This window comes from Leuresthes tenuis, unplaced genomic scaffold (assembly GCF_036924035.1).
Source record: "Leuresthes tenuis unplaced genomic scaffold, fLeuTen1.0.hap1 SCAF_6, whole genome shotgun sequence".
Lineage (NCBI taxonomy): Eukaryota > Metazoa > Chordata > Actinopteri > Atheriniformes > Atherinopsidae > Leuresthes > Leuresthes tenuis.
The window spans coordinates 24,875,881-24,900,990 of record NW_027325360.1 but is presented as its reverse complement, the minus strand read 5'-3'; the positions used below and the strand labels follow the sequence as shown (position 1 = coordinate 24,900,990).

General features: G+C 37.6%; 1 protein-coding gene across 1 annotated transcript in view; it reads right to left on the bottom strand.

Moving 5' to 3' along the window:
* Positions 1 to 1,065: 1,065 nt before the first annotated feature.
* The window catches only part of LOC140310187 (leucine-rich repeat transmembrane neuronal protein 4), a 56,442-nt gene continuing 32,397 nt past the window's right edge, over positions 1,066 to 25,110 (bottom strand). Inside the window, exon 3 of the mRNA XM_072388395.1 lies at positions 1,066 to 2,764. The gene's annotated coding sequence lies outside the window, so the exon portion shown is untranslated. The remainder of the gene's footprint in view (positions 2,765 to 25,110) is intronic.

Genomic DNA, 25,110 nt, shown 5'->3' with positions numbered 1-25,110 from the left:
GTCATTTTGTTGTTGGCAGCCAGGGAGTTCCCGGTTGGTATGCATTGTGTATGTTACCAGCAAAAAAATTGATCTGTCCCTTGTTAAAAAAAAAAAATGGTAAGACAAGCACTATCACCAGCCCTGAGAAAAAGAAATGTGCCCTGAATGTGCCAGTCTGCTTGTGACACCCAGCAGAACTGTGCTGCACTCTCAGATAGCTATCCTGTGGGGTATGAAGGAATCAAAGTTGTGTCAGGGAATTCACACACAAAAAGCTTTTCATCCATTTTTGCCTTCTGCGGAGATGTCTCCTGTCTGTTGGCTCCAAAAGTATTTATGCACATTACGAGCTCCCTGAGCTGCATGCGGCATTGAGCTCACTCTTTGTGTGGTGCAACCCTTTGAAATGAAACAGTTTCAGGGTGCAGCAGTATGGTTACAATGTAGGGTCTGGTGGGCCAATAATCTATAGTGACCTGTAATCCTAATGAAACTCTCATGTGGTCTAAGAAGAAACATAGTTGACTGTATAAATAATAGTAACAGATGAAAAGATGTAGCCTTAAGATCTGAAAAGTGATACTATTGCTTAGGTATCTTTACCTGCATTATTTTTCATGGCCACCAGAGCGCTACTCCGCTGTCTGCAAAGTCTAATTGTTTAGAAGTCTTTGATTGAACCTCTCGTTTGATTCATCAGCTCAGTAATCATTCTCCTAATAAGTTCATGTTTTCAGTTTACATCTTCAATCATCATCAATGCAGCATGATGTTCATTTTGTAAACTTTACTCCCATTTTGATCAAAACAGGCACAGGCAGGGTATGCTTTAAGGTAACAGCTACCATACCAGCGTGTGTAATGAACTCAGTCTGATCAACTTTAGCTAAAATATATGCCAAATTTTAGGTGGTTGATGTCACCATGTCCATATTTTAAATGCAATCTAAGAAACACTACATTATGTTGTAACTGTTACTGATGTTTGCATTTTACATTAAACAAAGGTAGCTCAACCTAACTCTTAGACTTTCAGTACAGGCTGCAAAAAAAAATTAAAACCATACTCAATTTTCCTACGTCTTTCAGTGCAAAGAGTCAACAAAAAGGAAATTTTTGATCTGCAGCAGTACCTATATGGTTTCTAAATGGGCTGAAAGTTGCTGTTTACTGAACTGGTTTAGCTAACGGTCAATTTTTGGTAGACAAGCCTCACAATTGTATCACATTTACCTTTCACCATGTTTATGGTGCTATATACTGTATATGTACTGTATCTCATTGTGTGTGAGGAACATGGAGCTGCTATTGATTCAAGACATTAATTGTGTATTTTTTTCCACACAAGTTTCCCTTCCCTGGAAGGAACCTTTTTAAGTTTAGAGAGTTGAGTTGACTGCATTAATAATGGTCACACAGTCACAGAAGGAGAAGAAAGCTGGAGATAGGTACCATCAGGGTCAGTTGCTAATGAAAAAATGGTGTATCACTAATAAACAGTCACACCGTCAGAGCTGTCCTCCTTAGTTGCAACCGCCTGCTTGGTTGTCTAAATAAAGCAAACAGTTGTTTGAGTCGATACCACTGATCTTGATGAATCACACTGTTACTGGTCATTTACCACAGTTTATTTACCATATATTATAGTGTAACATCTTGTAAAAATCACACATGTAAATATATGAATGCACATTCAGATAACTGGTTTTATAATACATTATGAAATTAAAAGAACATTAACCACAAGAGTTGATTTAAATGAGCGATGGAAAGCAACTGCCCCGGTGCAGTTTCTTGCTGTTTATTTTTCTTCATTTCAGCTCAATCAGATGAATTTAAATGTTATCAACTTCACAAATCAAATGTCAACAACAAAATTATACTTACTGTAGTGCTGGCAAGTTGTGTAGGCTGTACATTTTATATGGCAATTGCTGTCTGTCTTTGTCGTATTTGTTTATTATAATATAGGTTATTGAATCTGAGTGGCTTATATCTTGATCTGAAAAATGTGGTCAGTCTGGGTGAGACTGACATGGAGGTCACAAAAAGCAGCAGAAAAACTCAGCTTGGTCAATCTTTAATTTTTTCTGCTACTCAATTATTTATCACACCGTTCCCCTGTTTTGTTAATAGCATTTTGCATTTCATTACTTTACCTGCACAGCAGAGAGGTGCCCAAATGATTAAAATCTGGAGAAATGTATTTAATAAGATTAACAAATCATTAAGTTATCATCCTTTAATAATCCTTGAGAGGCAAAGCAGAGCCTGGATACCCATGCTGCTGTTCAGCCTCCTTTGCTAATTGAGGACACAGAGGGTCAGTTAGGTCAGATGCTCACTAATCAATACTGCTGCACTCCTTCATTTCCACTGAAAAATTGCTTAATTTTCTTTACCCTGGGTCCAGGATGCTCTGCAGTAGATTAATTATCTCCTTTGCTTCTTTACCAGTCCCAGTTTTCTCCCATGCAACCTTTTTTTTTTATGTGAACTGTCCACCAATTCTGTGCAGCAGTAATACTGTAGTTTGGAGATGGAGCCTCACGGTGTGTTCAGCTCACTGGTGGTGGGAATAAATCTGGGGGCAAGGCAGCACAGGCTCAGAGGGGAGGGCAACCATTAGGCCTGGGTGGTACAAGGCTGGCCCAGGACCTCCCATCGCCTGAGTGGAGGGCTCCATGCCCACATTGTGGTGCAGCGACAGGTGGGCATGGCAGTAATCCAGAACTGACTGCTCACACCTGTACAGTGTCAGGGGATTCAGCTGCCGCGGTATCTAGACAGAACAGAAAGCAGGAAATAGAAAGGAGAGAAAAAAGGAGTCACATATAAGGCTTCTAAAACAGCCAAAAAAGCAACCGTGCCAACATTTGTCAGCTCTCAGAATTTGGAATTGGCTTAATTTACATCATGCTGTCATGGCACAGCTCAGTCATTAATGAAGACTTGGCCGGTGATACTGCGTTGCGCCCCAAGACCAAAAATCTGTGGCGTTCAAACACCCACTTTCAGCTGGAGTGATTTATATGCAAGATGAAAGCCTTAAGCAAGAGTGCACACATATTTTTTGCCCTCTTTTAAATGGAGTCAAGACTCCATTTAGAAGAGAGTGCTTATTACATTACAAGCACTTTGCTGATTCAAAGAATCCTGTTCATTTAATGTGCTAGTGTGGTTTGAATTATGTCATTTAAACGAAATAAAGCTGCATCACAGCCTGTTTAATATTGATATTAATGTCCAAACCTATATTAATACTTCCAAACAAATTATGAATGCACTCATGCATCTTGAAATGCTCAAAGAAACAGGATGCAAAAGTATTCACAAACATTAGATTGTAGCAGAACACATGCAGCATTTGAATGCATATAAGCCATCTTATAAGCTTTAATACTGACCTCCATGTGGAGCCAGATTTACATATACAGAAGCATTTTTTTTCCCTATTTACTTTCACAATGTATTGTTGTTTATCAAATTTCAGTTATTTATCATACACACTAATCTTTCCTTAAGTAGGATAAAACTGGACCTATAATGTAAGTGCATGTGAGTAAAAATAATACATTGTGGGCAGAGCATCTGTTGTCACATATTATTGTTACTGTATTCATTCTATTGGAGCACAGAGGATTTACATAAAAATGATTGGATGTGAAAATAGCTTTTAGGACTACTCTTTATTTGGTTTGGTCAAGTTTCACAGTGCTGTCATTGCTTCAGACCCTCAAATTTAAAAACCCATAATTTTCAAAGGTCAGTTTTCCTTCTTGGAACTGATGGGACTAAGTTTATTCTCTTCTTTAATAATGAGAGTGACTGAAAACACTCTGTTGTCTAATTCAACAGCTGAACTTTGCATACTACTTCAGATGACTTAATAAAAAATCATGAACAATGCTCTGAATGCATAATGAGCTAGGTGAAGGCAGTTTTCTGGATCTGGGAGATCTGGGAGTTCTCTGTACAGACTGTTAATAGGAAAGGCTACACTGCAACCTTGTTTCTCCAATTATCGCAACACAAGAAGTCAGACATGCAAGCAGAAAATTCTATATAAATCTGGGCAGATGGACCAATAGACCTCTCTTTATGTGTACAGCAGTAGTTGGCTAAGTGTTAACAACCTCTGCCTCTTCAACACTTTTTCTCCTCCTCTGTTTAACATCTCCAGTTAATTCCAGCTGAAATCCAAATGGTACCATAAAATCAATTGTGTTATTCAGACAATAAATGGCTTAGTTTGTCCATCACTGCTGAGATCAAGGAACCATGCCAGCTTTGTAACAACAATAAGGAATGTATCCTTTAAAAGGTAAAATGACATCTTTATACAGGTCTCCTCATTATAAACAATATGCAGAGTCCAGACACTAATGAATGTAAAATAGAAAGCTTCTTATGACCTCCTAAACATTTTTTGGGTTTTGAAAGATTTCTGTCATGCACAAATGAGTGTGAAAACCTTGAAGTTTGGAGAGTGCGTGGGTGCTTGCTGCCAGTTTATTTCTACTGCGCTTGAATCAGAGTATATCACTTCATTGTGCCGATTTAAACCTTTTCAAAGGAGCTGAAGAAAGGAGCTTCTCATTTTTTATCATTACGATCAGTCTAAGGCGAGTGCATCAACATCAAGGTTTTCTTGTGTTTGTATTTGGATCTTTCTAAACTCAAACTAAATTTTTTTCTAAACATATTATGGATGAGTATGTTTGGTTTGTTTCACACAAATGCTACTAATCACAAAGCTTACTTTTAAATGCATGCTGTCTGTAAAAAAATGTGTAATATCCTTTGTCTTTTTTACAGACTCCTCCTCAAACACTCATCAACTGCTACCTTTTTCAACACCTGGCTTGAACTGTCACCTTCTGTAGCTCACATAAAGGGAACTCTCAACCTACAGTTTACCAAGCTGCACTCACTTTTTCCACTTACGTGGAGCTGCTCACCATGAAATGAAGCATAGTTTCTATTTCATGGGGTCTTTAATTTTTAGTAAGGCTCTCAACAGTATTTTTCATTGACAGCTGGGGGCGGATTATCTGCAGCTTTTCTCTCGTAACTGTTGTAAAGTAGAAGTGAAACAGAAATATTTGAGCTCATATGACTTGATCCAGATCTGCCCGCCAATGTCTCCCTTTATAATTCATCATATGAATTTGTAATAATGGGTGTTCTGTAGAGTTAAAGAAAAACAGAACCATTGCAACCATATCATTTCATGATAATCTTCATCTCACACAAAGTTGAGAAGGTTTTATGTGGTGAAAATTATGGAGTGAAAATTTGAAAGAATGAGGTGGACACATGCGTTTTACGCTCATATAATGCGTTGTTCTATTAACCCGAATTGAACTGAATATCTTTTACTCAATGTATATTTTGGCACCACCTCATGTAAACTGCCAAACAATACAGTGGGGGCACATACAGTATGTGACTTCAGGCACCAGTGAGATTACATGAATTAATAAAATACAATTCAAGACGTCCAGTTTGAGCTAAACCTGTGAAAATAAATTAATCTGCAGTACCTTGCTGGTTTATGTTTCACTGCAATTACATCAAACATTACCTTTCTTTTTTTGCTATCTGTACTGACACTCTGTAGAGGCTGCATTTTCTCCTCATGCAGATCTAAAGTTGGATAGAAACATGCTTATGTTTGGATTCAAATTAATAACTGAGAAACTCAGAGAATTCAGACATACAAAATCTATTTTTGTTTTGCTTCACTTTCATTGCGTGTTTCACAAACAAAGCGGTCAAAGTTCAGCTAGATTATACTTTGCTGCCAGGTCACTAGGCTGTGTTATGCTTGATATAGCACTAAACTGTCATGGAACAGAAAAAGCAGGTAAAAATAACAGATAACAGAGCGCAGAGATCCATTTGTTGTGTTTTGTCTGTAAGACCCTTTTAAATATGATTTGTGCTGGTCTCACTAATGGTTTCAGAACACATTGTTCAGTAACTTTGCAGAGAAGAAAAAAAATAAAAAATTCTAGCTGGACTTCGTCACTTTATATGACATATAATAATACATATCGTATAAGTGTACCAACCCATCAACCTGTTAAAAGGATCGGAAAAGCCAACTTAGATTGAACTCTGTATCAAAGATAGGGCTCTTCCACTGCATTTACAATACACACACACAAAAAATGAATATTGCCGGGATCTTGTTTGCTTTATTCGACTGGATGCACAGTATACAGTGGTGAAGGTTAAACCAGGTTGATGTTTGACAGTAAGCATGCGGCATGCTGTGATTTGTTTGACGAGGTGATAAAATGTTATGCTTTGACGCAAATCCTTAGAAATAATGGACTTCTAAGTGCAGTGGTACTGCTGTGGCTATGTGTCTGAAAGCCCCATTAAAAAAATAGCTGTTGAGATATTTACAGAAAACCAGAAGAGAGGTCAGTTGATCCAGCTGATTAGATATTTGAGTCTGAACCAGAAAAAAACAGTACAGCTGAAAAACAATGGTGAGATGGTACAATGACTGTCTTCAGATTTAGTTCCAGTTTACCCAACTAAACATTTTCTTTTCCCTCCACTGTTTTTGTCAAAGATATTAACACTTTTACTCAGTTGTTGTCAGTCTCTCTGGATAAGAGCATCCGCTGATGACTACAAAATGAAATGTCAAAACAGAGTCAATTAATTTCATGTCATCTCTCTCCATAAGTGTGATGAAGTGTCTTTGCAGCTGACAGTCATTAAACTGGGATAAATACTGTTCTGTGATTTAAATGTGCAACACTCACACATCACAAACACTACACACACAAAGAAACATTTTCCTATGCCTCATGACTGAGATGAAGTCTAAATATCTGCATTTCAGAAGCAGTAAACTAAAACAGGATCAGTTTCGCATCTTAGCATATAAGAAAGAAATAAAAGCCTTTTTGGCCAACCAAGCTGACAGAGCATTCAGGTTTAATCAGGAATATTGGGGAAATGCTGGCGGTTATAGTTGGAGCTCTTAAAGAGGTGAGTCACTGGCTAGCACAGCCTGGATATCTGCCAATAGATCTGCTCAAAGCTGAATGCTCCACACAGTCAGATATTGCTGGAGGCACAGTCACCACCTTTCCTCAACTTTAATGGCTCAGGAAAGCCTTTCTAATTTAGCTGTACAATACACAAGCAGATGAATAATTTAGAAAAAAGAAATCTCTTGGATATAAAAGCTGTCTAAGAATAGCCTTGTTTCCTCTTGACAAGAGTAGGTCTTTATTCAGTAAGTCACTGGCTACTGGCCAAAGTAGTGGGCATCTGGCATGAGTCTGATCTTGTCTTCACTCTGTTAACTGTTTAAACTACACCTTTCCCTATTTACCCTGAAGTGAAATACAAGAGAAGATAATATACTGAGTGTGATATGCAGAAAAGTTGTTATCTGTGGAAACTTCTCCTTTTTTTTTTTTTTTTTGGCAGTACATTTATACTCTAGGTTATTAGATCCCATTTCCCTTTTTTCCCCATTTTACTCACAGCTAGGTGGCTCATTGTTATCACTGTAAACTTCTACAGTGTTTGAAATGTTAAATTATTTTCTCAACTGGTCTGGGTATTGTCTGGTGCTTCAGTTGAACACAGCTATTAGTATAAAAAGTACTTTAAAAAAAAAGCATATATTTCAGTTGTGTTGTAGGTTGTTGCATGTTGGGTGTTGACAACACAAGAGAATTAGCTGACATGTCAAGAAAAAGAAAATGCAACAAAAATGACCAAATACGATGACAAAGTAGACAATGAAGAGAAACTGCCAAGATGAAAAGTCGAAGAAAGAAAATTAAAGTAGGCCTAATGGAGAAACACAAATCAGTGGAGACATCTGGGCTTGTTTGCCCTTAGCAAAATATAAGTACTGAAAACCTCACCTCAGGCAATATAAGAAATTATTTATTACCACTTCTACAGTAAGGACCTTTTCTACTCAAGACTGCAATGTATTTTGTTTATCTCAAGGAATGGACCAGTACTTCTGACTAAAGGAAGATCAATGCAATAACTAAAAAAATTAATATTTTTCGGTAGAGCCAGATGAGACACTAGAAAGCAAAATTTGATGTCAGTTTTGTAAAAAAAAAATAAAGCTATTTCTGAAGCCATGCTAGCAGTGGTGAAGTCTGAAAAAGGGGGCAGTATTACAGCAAAGTTAATAACTGTGTTAATAACTCATAAACAATGATCTGTATGACTATCTGGCATATTCAGCTGACCCCATAACAGACCAAAAGTATTTGTGCATTGTCACATTACTTCTGCTCCTCAAATTTAGGACATAAGCATAGTTATAAAACTAACATACGAGATGGAGATTTTGCAACTAGTCCTTCTCAGTGCATCTACATACGAAAATGGGAATCGTAGCTTGCAAGCCTATGGGCAGATAATCTCTTTTGTAAACTGTGCCTATAAACAGCTGATTAGCTATAGCATAGGAAGTTTTTTTGAAAATCAATTTTTGTATGAATAGTTAACTTCTGTCAACTTTTATTTCATACACATGGTTTGGACCTCATCTGCCTGTGATTGGCCCCCCTTACTCTAACTGAACAGCATGCCTCATAACCTACTTTTTAACTAACCAAGTGTTATAGTTAACTGTAAGACAACTGTAAGACTATTACAAGCCCAGATCTCTTTGCAATAATGTTTTGATTTTATCATGTGAGATCAAATATGTCATTATATCTGTATTATCAATACAATACAATACTATTTCACTATTTTGAAGGGATTATCATCTATACTGCTTTATAGTGACACTCCAACAACCAATCTAATGAAGGCAACAGGACTTGCTAGTAAGATCTAGAGAGGAGCACCACATGCCATCACCATCCCAGGAAAAAAATGACTTGCAGTATACTATTGTATATGATGCGCATCAGAGGGGATTTAGAGGTTAGTAAACTCAGTGCTGACTCAGCGTTTACTCCTTATATCCGCATATATCCTGAACTTCACCACTTTTGCACACTTCCAAGTTGCTATTGGTTAGACTGCTTAGTATTTAGCTTGTCAGACAGACAAGTATGTAACACATTCAAATAGGCATACACTTTCCTCTGATATTGTATTGATTAATACATATTAAAATGATATAAGTTTATTTAGGTTACTAAAATACTGATACTAGACATAGGCTGCTAGTTTTTTTTTTGTTTAACCTAACGTGGCAATTAATGTCAAACTTTTCATTCCAAGGCGAAAAAGCCTGACTCTAATGTCAGAAAGTTTCACAATCCTACTTTTGTGTCTAATGGCAAAAATCACAGCATTTTAAGAAATCCCTCTGACCTCTTTAAAACCCTTAACTGGAGAAGCGGAAGAGGACAGTGATGCACACTCTAGTGACACGGCACACAACAATTAATTTAATTTCTCGAGCTGTTAGCTTTGGGTGGCTAATACAAATATTCATATAGTTGGTCCCCCTTTGCACAGCTCTGAATGTAGGTCAAACTGCAGCAAAATGATTCCCACTTCGGTGACAGGCAGCTGCACCATGCCAGCATGCCTCAGACTAGCACAGGAGACATGAGCTCTCATTGGCATATTAACAACATCCTCGGCCTGAGCTGTGCTGCTGCTCTCTGTCAGCTGGATAATTCACTCAGTGGTCAATGCTGCAGCGAGAGAGCACAGACAAGCTTCTATTATCACTGCTGTTTACTGCTAAACACCCATGAATGCTGAATGGCATGCTAATAGCCACAAGACCCACTCTTTGATGTTGGTTGGCATGGCATAACAACTGGACAGTACACATAATTAGGTGAGTGCCCTATGCTGTAGAGGAATAATGTGTGAATTATCATTGGGGATAACTACAACTTAAATCATCCATCTAAGCTTAATTAGGAATTATATTCAGCAACCAGTAGCTCCTTCATTAACCTCAGAGGTAACTTATGTTCCTTCTTAAAAAAACTCCTTTCTAGACTACACAGAATATCTCAATCAGACCAAACACTCCTTATGATCAACAAAATAATTGTCTGTAATTCCTGAATTTCTCAAATCAAATTTTCATGAACATCTTTTTCATAACTAGAAATGGAAATCAACAAGTCATACACAACATGGCACTCCACATAATTCCCTTCAATGATTACAATGGATTCAAGTCAGAAATGTGTTCATATTGCCAACAAAACCGTGATGATGGCTATGTTCATGCTACCTGCAGCTGTACACCAATTAAAATGTCCTAAAAAGACATAACTGAGTCACTCTCTCTCTTCTCTGGCTGTTACATCCATATACTCCCATGTTGCTGCTCTATGGAAGACATATCAACCACCAAACTGAACAAGAAAGAAATACTGATTATTCCTGCTGACTCCAATCATTGCCATGAAAACTATCCACGTGAACTGGAAATCAACGAACATTGTACAAAAGAAAGAAAATTTGAACTTTTGTTAACTTTCCATAAACCTGCATTTATTATTCCCTTTGCTTGACTATTAACCACAACTTGAATTTGTACATTTCAGTTTCAAACCACATGCACATGCCTTTTTTTCAAGAAATAGGCATTTTAAACCCATTCTTGCTGCCATTCTTGGGCTACTTGTGAGTTGATTTGAAGATATTTGTTTGTCTTTAAAGCTTTGCACGATCTGCTCCTGCCTATATCTTCAATCTTAACCCCTATGATCCAAATTGCTGCTTGGTTTCCTCCGGAACAGTCTTTCCAACGATTCCTCAAACTTGATATGTCTCCAGAGGCGACTCAGCCTTCTCTGTGTGGAGCTTCCTTTGCTGTGGAGCACCTTGAGTTATCCGGAAGGCCAAAGTAACTTCTTTTAAATGTCATCTTGAAACTCACCATTATAACATTGATTTTTATTTTATTTAAAGCTTTAGCTACTTTTTGGGAAAAAAATTCATTAATTCCATCCTGTGTTCAAATAAAGTTTCTATTTTTATGACAATGAGGTGGAGAAAGGGGTGGGAGTGGAGGTTAGGTGCTGTAAGCATAGATGTGTGATTCACTGTTTAGTTCACACTTTCTTGAAGCCCACCACTACTTATTTCTCCATTTCTCCATCTCATAGCCATTTTACTGACTTCCACCTTGGCTATCAGATGAGCACACGCTTTTTGGACCCTTTCACCTTCTCAGGTAATTACACAACACCAAAATAAACAACTAATATGGACACTGATAATAATAATGATAAAAGAAATCCAATTTGCAACTATCGATAATAGAAAACGGGGCAAGGTGAAACATGTGAAGTAACATCCCTTTCTCAACATAACAATTAAAACCACACAACATAAATCACATGAGATGACAGACTGTTTGCATTCGCCTTAAAGGCTTTAGTGGCAATGTGGGGAGATAAAACTGACATCCATCTGAGAGGGAACTGAAAGTTGTACAATTTATTACAGCGTGTGCAAGAAATTCCAGAAAGATCATCTTTTGCTGACTTTAATATTCAACCATGTAATGACATTTCTATTTGAAAAGCATCTCTCATTTGTCAAAATAACCATAATCCTTCAGATGTGGGGGATTTATCTTCTCCTAATGCTGCTCATCCCATTTTCTGCTCATCAATGTTGGCAATGCATGCAAGGATTTACTATTATTTACTGGGTGGACAATTTATGAGTCCCTGTGTGGTCTTTCTTGATTGTAGACACAGGTAGAAATATAGATTAATCCACATTCAACAAGAGGCGCATGGTGAGCATGGATGTGCAGTTCACTGTTTGGTTCATTCTCCCCTGTTGACTGTTTTTCTCTCTTGACACTCCCACACACCTTCCTAACTGCACACATCCCTTCTCACACTATGTGCTGTTGCAGCTTGTCAAAACAGCCATTTGAAACCTCAGTCCAAGAAAAATGAAAAAAACAATGTTGCCTTTCAGATCGTGGTTGTTTACTTGGGAATCTGAAATCATCACAGTGTGACATTCTTTAATATTTGTTATTAATTAGTGTAACATACATCACACTTAAAGCTAAGGCTGCTCTCATCTTGTAACATACATTTTACTGGGAACTAATGAATGCTCTTGATGGACAAAAAATCAATTAAAAAATGATGATGATTATTATTATTATCATAACAAAATATTTTATATGATAATTTGGAATTATTATCATTCCTCCTTCATCACCATCCCCACCATTCAATCATCTTTCTGTCTTGGGCTATGATTTTTTGTGTCTTTTGTGTATTTCTTTGTTTTCTTTGTGTTTCCTGTAGCTGATTCCTAATTTTGTAATCACATTCTTTTGTTTATTCTTTGCTTTTTTGCCAGTTCATTGATGTCTCCTGCCTCAATTTCCATCCAGTCAGTCTGCATGACTAAATATTAAGTTTTTGTTATTTATACATACTAAAAGCCAGTGCTCACATTACCTCATCTGAGCATTAGTCCCATGGACCAATTTTGATTTGCTGAGACAATTATAATAACTTCTTTTTATGACTTTGGACTGTCAAATAAATTGTTTTTCTCTTCCACAACTGAAATACTTTGAAAAGCTGAAAGCTATGCACTAAAACAAAGCATTAAACTTCCACTCACTGTTCCCATGTTGTGTTTGTTTTTTTCAGTAAATTCTGTGACTCCTCCTCAGTGTGAAACTGTAGACAGAAAAAAAGTATGCTGCATAACACAACAAAATATTTGAAATATACAACTCAGTTTAGAGTAACTTTAGGGTGGAATGAAAAAAACAGCCCCTTCATTCCTCAAACCAGTCCATCAAAATATCATCATGATAAACTTGATAAAGACTAAAAACAGTGTACTAAGTACACCATACCAACTTCATGAGTAAATACCCTACATACTGCATAGACAATGATGTAAATTTTGATGATGTAAACCAAGTAAGTGTACATGAATGAATAAACAAACAAATAAATAAATAAATTGGCAATTGCAGGTATAAAGGTACAATACTTGGATCTCCACTCACAGCACATCTGAAGCTGCACAAGAGAAATGAGCCAAAGTGTCACCAGAGGGTTGTCATATAGGCTGCAGTGCTCGTATTTGTAGTTCAGTTTAGTTATATCATACATGAGAAAACAGCACTCATGTGGATTTGTTGTTTGCCAGTTCAGACCAAAAAACAGCAGATGAATTATGTAATTTGTGAGAGAACTTTATGTATCAAACTTGATTTTCCTTTCCTCCAATAAAAATCAAGTCTTCTTCAAAATGTGCAAAAAAACAAAACAAAAAACACCTCAAGTGAACTCAAGATTTCAAGTGATCTGGTGGAAGTTTTTTCAATTTTTACTGTTGTCATTCACTTTGTCTTATTCATATTTCAGAAATGCACAACGTAATGGCAGTGGAAACTTTGCTGGTGTATAGTATTTTGTGACATCGACGGCAATTTTTTGAATGCTAAATGCCAAATGAGAGTAATAAAGAGATCTCCTTAGTGGAGAGAAAGGTAAGCAGTCCATCTGAGTGTCAGTGAATTTTTGTGTAATGTTTTTTTTTTCTTTAAAAAACGCAACATATCACTTAACATTGGGGGGAAAAAGTCATTATGTGTGTATGACAAAGTATGGTCTCAGTCACACCAAAGAAAGGTTTGTCCAAAAATATGATGTTAATCACACTACTGGAAAAACTGAAAAGAATTCAGCATGCAATGGACAGGCTATTTCATTATTCAATGGATCACTGCATGTTATCAGTCTTATTTTGTCTAGTTGAGATAGTGAGCTAATGATGCAAATCACAGATAATTCAGTCGGTTCAGAAAAGATTATGAAAGACTCAACTGACAGATGCCTGTTTAATGGATATCATAATAATCACAGTTTAATGTTTACTGTTTACTGTGTGGATGGCTGATTCAGAAGATATAGACTAATTTATGTTTACCTGAAGATTTACAGATGCAGGTAGCATCTGAGGCCGGAGTCAATCCTACCCAATGTAAAATATCTTAACTCTGTGGAAATTTGTTGATGTGGAGGTATTCCAAGACATCAGAGATATGGTGATTTCTTTCAAGCTTGCATACAGTAGATGGTCCAATTAAGCAACTGTTTTTTATAAGTAGCAATTCTGCATAGTTCAGCCATAACTAGACACAATATAAAGAGGATAAGTAAAGGTTTGGGCTAGAGATTAATTTGAGGATTACAGTTGAATTTATAAATAGGTTGAGGATAAAGGTGGGGTTTAGGATTGAAATATGGAGTAGGGATTAAGCTAAACTCTCCGGGGGCTACATCAGTCTGACTCAAAAGACACCATTGCTAAGACTCCTGATGGCTTTTTTCAACAAAACATTCTGTTCCTTTCCATCCTTCTGCTCAGTCTCTCTTGCTATTATCAGCAATGCACAACAACTTGAAGCATTTTAGCCAACAAGCTATCTAATTACAGTATTTTGGGAAACACTTACAAACACCTGACTCATGCTTAAAACAGATGATTAGTCTTGAGCAAACTGTTCTTCTTGCATTTTCTCCTCCAGTGCTGTGTTTAGAAAATAAATGGTGCACTGAAAGTTCTGATTCTTTGAAGACATTCAAATAATTCATGACTTGGTGTATTTTACGTATGCCAGAAAACATTCTGTAACTGAGGATCCTTTTTAACTAAGCTTCAGGATTGCCAAATTTGTGACAACAGAAGTTAGACTGAAGAGGGAAACAACAAAGCAGCAACAATGAATGTGATGCTTAGACTCTTGTCAATCAGCAAGAATGCTTCCAAACATAATGAACCAATTTTTAACACTCTCTTTTGGCCTCTTGGCATGCTAGAATTAAGTTGTAAAAAAACCCAGAACATATCATCTCCTCATTAAGTTGGCACGGCTGCACATCCAAGCTGTGCATTTTCCAATTGTCAGTTCACTACTTAGTCTGCAGAATAACATGTGTGGCTTGACTTCAATCTCCCATACTATCACCATCTTACGAAAAGTTTACTTTCTTCTTTTGGTCCAAAGCTTTTCCTAACTGCACCCCTCATTTCCCTGCCTAAGATAAAGGGAAAACAGCCAGGCATTCATTTAAGTTGAATTTAAATTTCAAAATTATATATGCATATGTTACAAAAGGAATTTTTAGAACCTGATTAAGCAGGGCTTTTAATGCTCATTAGAAGACTCGGTTTAAGAATGAATATATGAACACTTTTATAATCCTGATTTTGTTCTCTTGATTAAGTGAACAAAATCCTATAAATTATGTTAAAAAAAATCAAAGAATGCTCTTTTATTCTAACAGTCTGGCATCCAACCAGCTCCTGAAGGAAGTTTCTGCCTTTTAATTGCTGAATGCTCCACAGTATCCATTAGCTTGTTGTAGCCTTATCCTAGGTTCTTTTCCTACCTTTTTCTTTGTGTTTTTGTTCTAGGAAGTTGAGAGCGTTCTGTGCCTTTTGCATCTTGAAATGACAGCAGCAAATGCAATGACAGATGAGACGAAAGGCTTACATTGAACTGTGGGGAACTTCAGAGCTGTGAGTTCATCACCATAAAAGACACTCATCACACTGCATGTTGATAAATCATAAGGCACAAACTTGAAAATCGTTACCTTAGCAGTTTTGAATTGCCTATCATTTACATGGCCATCTGGATACTAACATATAAAAGAAATGCAGAAATGAAAAGGAGAAATCAGTTCAATGTTGGTTGTAATTTAAGGGTGTAACGAAAAAGTAGTCTCTGAAGCATGAAAGAAAAACAATGCAACCACCTGTGAAGTCAGACTGGAAGCAACATGAGAACCAATTTAACCTGTAATGACTGAATAGCATTGCTGAAAAATCCATCCATTATCTATCGCTAATACCCTATTAGCGGTTGATAAATGCTGAAAAATGTTCAGTAAATACTACTGTCTCAATATACAATGCTGAAATGCATTTAGTCAGTGGTGCTGCAGTGGTTTACACAAATCAAAACATGAAAGTAGACTTTGCATCTCAGACAAGCTGACAGATAAAGTTTATGTGCTGTGGTAAACCATCTCATATAAATGTCACAATGTAGGACTGAGGATGTTGTGGTACCATTGTTCCATCTACCACAGAACAGGCTTTTCACTCCTGTCCAGTTTCCATGGTGATAACTCTACAGAATGGGCTGTATGTCTAACTCTTAATACAGTGGAAGATGTGAGTGTGTGCCAAACATGTGCATATGTGTGTGGTGCAACACCTGACAGTCATTACAGGATCTCCTTTAGTTTTCATTCACACAGAACATGCACAAAGTCATGCCCATAATTTTGCTGCTCAATATTTGATCACTCTGCTTATGACTGGTCAAAGGAAACAAGTGACTGCAGAAAATATTAAAGGCAAAGAGTTGATGGAGAAAAAGAAACATACATTTTGGTTAAGCCGTTTGTCTTTTGCCTCAAAAGAGGCCAAGAGCATGGACATCTGTCTCTAAACTTGAACCGACTTGTTTGATACCAATGTGAATGAAAATGGGAGCTGACAAGAGATGAGCTGCAGCCAGCTGTTGGCCTCCTGTGAAGCTGAGAGCCAAGGCCCAGCAAAGATTCATCTGCTGTGATGAAATGTGAAGATTGCAGAAAGATATTATGCAACTGAAGCAAAATTGTGTGAAGCCAGAGCTGTGATACAGTAGCTGCAGCACTGAATCACATTATCTTGTCATTCTTCCCCCTGTCAAACTAAAGGATTGTATTGCCCCATTTTTAGTAGTCCCAAACTGTCATTCCCATGGAACTGAACTTCAAGATGAATGGGTTTGGTTTTTAATTCAGAGTCACTGGTGCTGTGCATGTCACTTCCCTACAGGCCTAGTATACAAGAAACAACTTTATCTATGCTGTCCTTAAATGCAGCTGCAACTCTGTAACAGAAGATAACAGTTCTGTCATTAAACTGTCTTCGACAGTCAACGCGTGTGACTGTGCACTGAAGTGAAGAGGCAACACCACAGTGTATATCACACAAGCTTGATGTGATGACCTTTGATCTTTATAGCACCAGTGGCATATTGTTTTTGTAGTTTAATTCATCTGCTGGGGGGGGGTTAAGAAAGCTTTCAGTGGCTCCAGAGGGATTTAAACAAAATCTAATAAAACTCCTCAAGTAATGTGACTTGCATTGCTGTTAGTTGGAGCTGAGGAATGAAAAAGAAAAGGGAAAGTGTGAGCAGGGAGTTAGAAAGAAGTTAAAAATTTGGCCTGTTGTTAATCTCTTCTCAAAACTAGAAGTCACATCAGCTGCTGCTTAAACATCTGAATTGCTACCAACTGTCAGTGGTCACATTAAATGTAGACACCAAGCAGAATTCCGAATGGGCAAAAGAACTTTGTTCTGTGAGTCCAACAAAAGTCATAGCACAGAGCACAATTACTGTGTTTCTCACCTCTCATCATCTCAAAACTCAAATCCTTATTGTTCAGCTTTGTCTGTCATTGAAAGCAGTTGCATCAGATGGTAATGACAGGCCCCAGTGCAAGATAGTTTGTACTGCTTATACTTGTCTTAAGAGTTGTGGAAAATATTGTTAACATGCACACTCACATGGATCAGAGTACACATAATCCAGCAATCCATCCATCAGTTTTCTATACCAGCTTCATCCTGTTCAGGTTTGCAGAGGGGTGAAGCCCATTCCAGTATTCCACCTGTCACTGGGTGAGCCAAAAGATGGGATTCACCCTGTATAGGACGCAAATCCATCATAGGGATGGTACACATAATTCTACAGGAAATTTGTTTCGATTTAAAAGCAATTCTAATAAAATTTCTAATGCATACTACCATCATGTGGAAACGCACAAGCTTAATTAAGACTATTATACCCTAACTTAGTCTGTTTGATGCATTTAAAAATTTGTTACAAAGTGACAAACTAAAAACCCTAGGACACACTATTTAAGTATTTAGCTTAGTCTGAATGACAGCAACGAGTGGTTACCTTGGCTTACTTGCAAAGTGAGTAGGGAGTTAAACAACATCATCATGATCTGATAGCTATCTAGGAATTTAGCAAAACTTAGAATAAAAGGTCAAGTGAGCGCAGTGTTTTTGATCTGATAAGAGGCTTACTGTCTCAGACGCCTACTCTACAGGAATACGGGATGAAATTACTCTCAAAGCACATGTTGTTCAGCAATAATCAGTCTTTCTCTAAATATAAAGATAATTTGAACTACTGCACGGGGAGAGCAGCAGCATGAGGACATAAGAGGTGAAACCAGTTCACCTTTCCTCTCAACTTATCACTTTTGTTAAGGACATACTCAAGATGTCACTATTGTTTTCTTTTTATAGGACAGTATGTATCTGTCAAAAAGTGTCATCCATATGCTTTAATTTTCTGATTAAGATGGGATGATATTTTCCTTGACTGTTCACTGCTTAGGATTACTAGCTCAAATTTATTACAGAAAAACTGCAGTACTTACTCCCTGTATGCCAGATGGGAAAGACCACACAGACAGGGTTTTTTAAAGCAGGAATTCATAAGCCTTCGTGGTGTGATTATTCTTTGAAGCATTGTTAGGCTATGGTATATCAGCCAATGATATCGAGTAGCTAAACACATTAATTTCTCAAAAAACTGAAGCAGATTTCAACTTAACAGAATAATTGCACTGGTGTCAAAATAAAATATGCTTTGCAGCACTTGTACAAAGTGTTGCCCACACATAGACAGATACTGTTCTATTCAGGGACTGATGTTGGGAAAAGAACATTGTGTTTGCAGCTGAGAAGCCTTTCCCTCAGCGGTGTCTGCTTCTCTTTCCTTTTCCCTCTGTCTCCATGCATTTCTTCCTCTGTTTAACTAGCAGCTCTGCAGCCACATCACTTTGATGGTCCACTTTATTAAGATGAATGAATCTCCCCCGCGTGACGCCCTCCTTCATTTTACTGCATTCATTCCCGGCGTACTTCAGGTGATCAGCTGTCACCTTGGGGAGCCTGACAGGATGTCCCTGAAAGTCACCTTGCTGATGTGAGTCCACGGTCCTATTGCAAACATTTTGTTTCCTTGATAAAACTGCTGCAGCATGACTCAGTTACACTGTCCATCAACTGAACAGGCCGCAATGTGCACAGCAGAATCTACAGCAATAAATCATATGAGGAAAGCAAGTAGGGAGAATGAATGGTACAGGGGAGTAGAGGTCAGCAGCCCCAATGTTTCCTGAACAAAATACATTTAAATTCACTGATAACATGAAGGATAGGAGGGTGTAAAGGATGTTGGCACAGCCTGCCTTTGTTCTACAGTATTACTGTAAAAAATTATTTTAATATTTTTTGGGCAAAGGTGCAAACCCCATTAGTTCTTTCAGCCCTGGGGAATTGGAGACTGTAAATGTAATTAATTACAACATGTAGTGTTTTTGTTTGGTAATGAAGCTGTACTTGCATTGTGATATAAACAACAAGCAATTAAAGGCTGACTGTTAATCTACTCAGAAAAATTTACCCTTTAGTATAAAATCCCAAAGTTAGTGACCTGACCAACCTCATCCCATGAAAGAATAGGAAAACCCACATTGGCCACAGAGCAAAAGTTTTACAAAAAAGGTTCTACATTAACATTTCTATCGCTGCTGATTGGTCAGTATGTCGACTTTCTATAGTGTTGACTTGAGCCTGTTGATGTCTATGTCTGCATAAATGTTCCTACACGATAACATCCACTGTCTACGTCTCACTAATATTTGCTTAGCCACAAATGTATAAGGTGGGGATGGCGAGAGGTGCTAATCTTCAAACCCTTGTGAACACCTGCACTCTCACCCACAGATGGCTAGGGTTAAGCATTAAGTGTTAAGCTGTTGAGGTTAGTGAACAGTTTCCAAAATTCCAGCTTAAACATTTTTCTTATCATACGTGTCCAAAAGAAAGTATCAGTCTAGGGATACATTACATTCTCATAGTGGACAAACATACTCATTACACATTTTGTGATGTCGCTGGGTTCAAAGAGACAACAGGGGTGCAGAACTGTAGCCCCATATGTTAGTACTGCCTTCAAAGGGATGAAGCTTTTAAATCAAATCTGTAATTACTTTAAAAGGAAATAAAATTAAACGGAAAATAATTGCTGGTAGGGTTGAACTCCCAGACAAAGATCACTGAACTCTACAGTTCTGCTCAGCTCAATGGAGCATTTCAGCATCTTTCAGGTTATTGATTTGATTCAGTCTCACCAGCTTCATTTTCAGCAGCACAGTTTTTTTTATTTCTAAGCAAAAAATGAAATATAATATGAATTAAGATTTTCTATTTGTGCTTACATTTCTTTGTTGTTCAGACAGACATGCCTAAATAAATGCTGCCCCATGTCGACTTGATGTATGAAAATATATTTATTATTACTTCCACTAAATACACAACAGAATTTATGCATAAGTATTATACTCTCTAATGACGACCATCATCATATTAGAATTACACTCTTACCCCATGTTATAAACCCTTTCATGACTTACCCTGGAAGTCTACTGTGCACACATGCAATTATTCAATTAAAGCTAATTTGGAGCAACTGCTAATCTCACTATTAACATAAAAACATGCTTGACTCTTATCTAGTGGGTCACAGCTTGCAGTGGAGGTGTATGTTTAGAACTCAGTTGATAAAAAGTGATGTTTAGGCCTAACGTACCCCTCTTCCCTTTGTGTTTTCTCTATCGGTGCTAATAAAGCAGGAGAGGGAAGTTTGAGTGTAGTGCGGCAGTCGTCTACAGCTCATATCTCACCGTAGCTCTTCATCTATTTTCTCTTTCTTACCTGATGAAACACATTTCAGAGGACAAAGATGTTCCAGCCTCTGTTTCACTTTGACTTTGCGTCTGACAGCATGGAGCTGAGCCCGACAAGCTCTGCCTGAGTGATTTAGATAAAAAACTTGGCATTTCAAGCAGCGCTAGTCTTTTTCCGCTAGTGCTGAGACACTGAGAGTTGCAAAATGTTATCTGCATCACAGCTTTATAGTGCCGCTAAAGCTATCAACTTTTACATAAAGATTTTTAGTGTAATGAAAACTGGCACAACAGAGCACTTTTATCAGCTAGTGTCTGAATTCTGTATGCATACTCTATTAATTAAGGGATTAAAATGCCTCTCCTGGTTTGTTGGAAAGTATAAAACTAGACATGAATGTTTGTCCAAATTGACAGAATAAAACAAAACAATTAGCTCTTCATGGTATCTCTAAACAACAAATAGGTCCTTTTAAATAGCAATTAAAACATCATTATGTTGTCTCAGGCAACTGAGGAGACAACAGAGCTAATCATTCTGAACTGAGGTTAAAAAGTAGAGAATACATCCTGCTGATCATTACTGTCTGCTTTTCTTTAGCCCAACTTGCAGCTTTGTTTATCTCTTTACGCACTGTCAGACACAGCTGACATTAGTATTCTGATACAGCCTCCTTCAAGCAGTGTTCGGTGCCAGCCTCTTAATTTGTCATTTATTGCTCCATGACAACTGAAGTAATTGAACCTCTAGCCTATGGATGTGATATGCCAGCCTTTTGACCATTTTCTCTTCCTGTAGCAGCGATGGAGCTACAGGAACCTTGGTGCAAATAAGGGCACAGATCTCATTTTATATTGCAATGAGATTGTTAGTGAGTACCTATGCCGCAAGGGCCTCTGAAATATTTGCTGCATATCTCAGAAAGGATAACTGGACTTAAGATAAGAGAAAATTGGGGAATACAAATAGCTATGAAAATTAAGGGTCTCTTATATCCATCCTCTATACCCACTCAATCCAATCTAGGAGCCTATCCTTGCTGTCATTGGGTGAGAGGCGGGGTACACCCTGGACAGGTTGCCAGTCCATCACAGGGCCACACAGAGAAAAACCAGACCATCCATGCTCACACTCACTCCTTGGGACAGTTTAGAGACACCAATTAACCTAACATGCATGGCTTTTGGGAGAGAGGAAGCTGGAGTATCCGAAGAGAACGAATGCATGCACGGGGAGAACATGCAAACTCCACACAGAAAGGCCCCAGCTGGGAATTGAATCTGGAAATCTCTTGCTGTGAGGCGACAGTGCTAACCACCACACCACCGTGCAGCCCTGGGCATTACATGTGGAATAAAAATCAAGCTTTTCATCAAATGTTGGAATAAATCATTTTAGGAAATCATATAATTAATGACAATTACAAAGGAAACTAATCACAGAACTTCAAACAGAGGCTACATGCTTATCTAAAAAAGATCCACTAGGAAATGAAAGAGATAGTGTATCAGGTAAAATTAGGGTGAAATAAAGATTTTTTGATATGCTGATGTATTGCTTATTATAGGACATAAATGAAGCCTAGTTTACAGAAGAAGTCAGATCCTGACTCTCCACATACTTAATCAGTGGTGATCAAACCATTTGTTGTTGTTTTCAACATATTTGGAACCTTAAAGGTTGTATGGAGCACTGCAGTTTAAGGATTAAGAGTACATAACTGACAAAAAGGGGAATCTCCATGACATTGAAAAGTCCAATATTGTTAAATCCCATTTGAAACTATTCACCACCAGACTATCAAAGATTTTGTTGCTAGGAGTCATAGTTACAAAAAAAAAATACATTGCAATGAAAAGGTGCAAATTAAATGTAAAGGACATGGCATGGATTAAAAATGAGGTTGGGTCACTAATGGGCAAAGAGTAACAGTTCAAATCAGGCACCAACTGGACAGTGGAGAGATACTGGTATTATTAAGGGAGATAAAGGTAAAAATTAACTCCTTAAGCACGCTACTGTCAAGATTGGTGTCTTTTTGATTTTTTCTGTCTTGTCTCAGTTTTGTTCACTTCCTCGGTCTCTCTTCAGTCTGGTCATCAGCTCCACTCCCTTCACCTGTGTTATCTCCCTTAGCTGCCTTTACTCACCAGTCACCCTCCTCTGTATTTAAATTCCTGGTTTCATTCACTCTTTGTCAGATCCTCTTTTTGTTCGCATTTGTCCGCTTTTTGTTTTTGTTTTCTAGTGTTCTTTTTGGAAATGGTTATCCAGCTTTGCTGCGCCTTTTGTTTAAAATAAATAAATAATAAAGTACTTTTCATTTTACCTCCTGGCTCTCAAGCTGTGTCTGCACCTGGGTCCTCCTTCCTCGCCACCTCCTACACATGACAGTTACAGGAACAATTCCACAGCAATTAAGATGACCATGATCTCGTGTAGGCCCTGTGATAGACTGGAGACCTGTCCAGGGTGAGTATCCCTCATATCACCCGATGGCGACTAGGATGGACTCCACTTCCCATGCCCCTGAATTGAATTAGGTGGGTTTAGAAAAAAGATGGTTGGATGATCTTGCAATCAGCAAAGGCCTCTTAGATGACTGAATCTTTATTGAATTTTAAGGAAAAAGATACATAAGAAACTGAACCAGTTCTCTGGTTTTGTTTTAGAGAGAAAAACTGACCAAGGTCAAGTGAATATTAGCTAAGTTAATTCTTTGGAGTCACCTTATCAGTGATATGAGTCAAGTCAGAACTGATTCCTGAAAAGGATTTCCATCTGCAGTAATGTGCTTCAAGTGGCTCGAAAAGAAAAAAAGAAAACCACTTAAAGTTAGTCGAAAAACATTTTTGTGAAACTGCGGATCTTTTAAGTCTTAATTTTGCTATTTCCATCAATCTTGTCTAATGCTTAACTTGACTTTACTCCTCAGAAAAACGTGGTCAATGTGCATGCAGGCAGATACAGACGATAATCAAGTTTTAAAAAATGTGATCTCTAGTTGTCGTGAGAACTGCTGTGTGTGTTGGGTAAAAACGGTGTTCATGTTGCAATGCAAGAAGAATATATTTCAACCCAAACCATGATCTACTTCTAACCCTAATCAAGTGGTTTGGATTTCTAACAATAACTAAGTGATGTTACAACCTATAGCCGGGAAATTAAAATGTTTTTTTTGGAATATGTTGTGTTTACCTGTAACTATGGCAACATGTAAAATGACATCCGTGAAGGTGGCAGTCATGTTAAAAAAAGGCATACTTTAACTCAAATCATGATTGTGTTCCAGTAAAGTGACAAAAGTGTCTCTGCCATGGATGGATCGTGTGTTGGTCCCACAGCTGCTCCATCCAACCATCCCTCCACCCCACATAAGCGGACTTTTCAGCTTGTTAGGTGATAGACTTGACAATAACATCAGCTATTATAGGAAAATTCAGTTTTTACTCTAAAAGTAACATGCTTAAATGTTTTTTTAATATGCATATATACTTTCAAATGGCACACAATTGTAAATTCTTACCCGCTGCCAGTAGTGCTGTGTTTAACCTCAGTGCTCTGAAGACTACAGCTTACTGGTAGAGTATGGCATTACACGGGATCCCGCAGGCTGTGTTGGACCACCGTTCCTGATCCTCATGACTTTCTGAGGCTTGTTCATTTCAATTTGTTTTCTTATATTTTACTGAACTGCAGACATGCGCTTCATGCAGCACGACTGAGAGTGAAATGCATGTTGACTTGCAGTCAGGTAAAGAGATAATAGATCTTTTTTTTGTCTGGAAGTTTTTATAAACAAATTCACAGCCTCTGTGTGAGAGCTGCAGTAGGTAAACATGTGTTCCTAACAACTGAGCACATGTGTATTGCCATAAAAAGTGAATAACATATTTTTCTTTTCTTAAGCATTCAGAATTTAGGTTTGCATTGACTAGAAACACTCTTTTTTCAACAATAAAAAATCATCCTAAAGCACCCGGTGTCGTGTTGAGTGTGAAAATAACAAATCTTTACCACTGAGTGCACCTGTTCTACCATAAACCAATTCCAATTTTTACTAGATTTATGCTGTCATGCAATTAAATAGGATAGGTTTGAAACACTGCATTACAAAAAACAGACTATTTCTAATTCTTCCAGTAATCAAGCTTCTCTTTAAGCCAACTAAAACAAACCATGTGAAAACTCTAACAAGACAAACAAACAAAACAACAAATACTTGGTTAGAAACAACTTGGCCACATTTGATGGTCAACTTTATCTTGACCATACTAGGATATCAAACTACCATTATGCAAAAATAGATATCCTTGCTTCTTCAGGAAATATATGATTTATGTGCTGTGATATCTTTTTCTG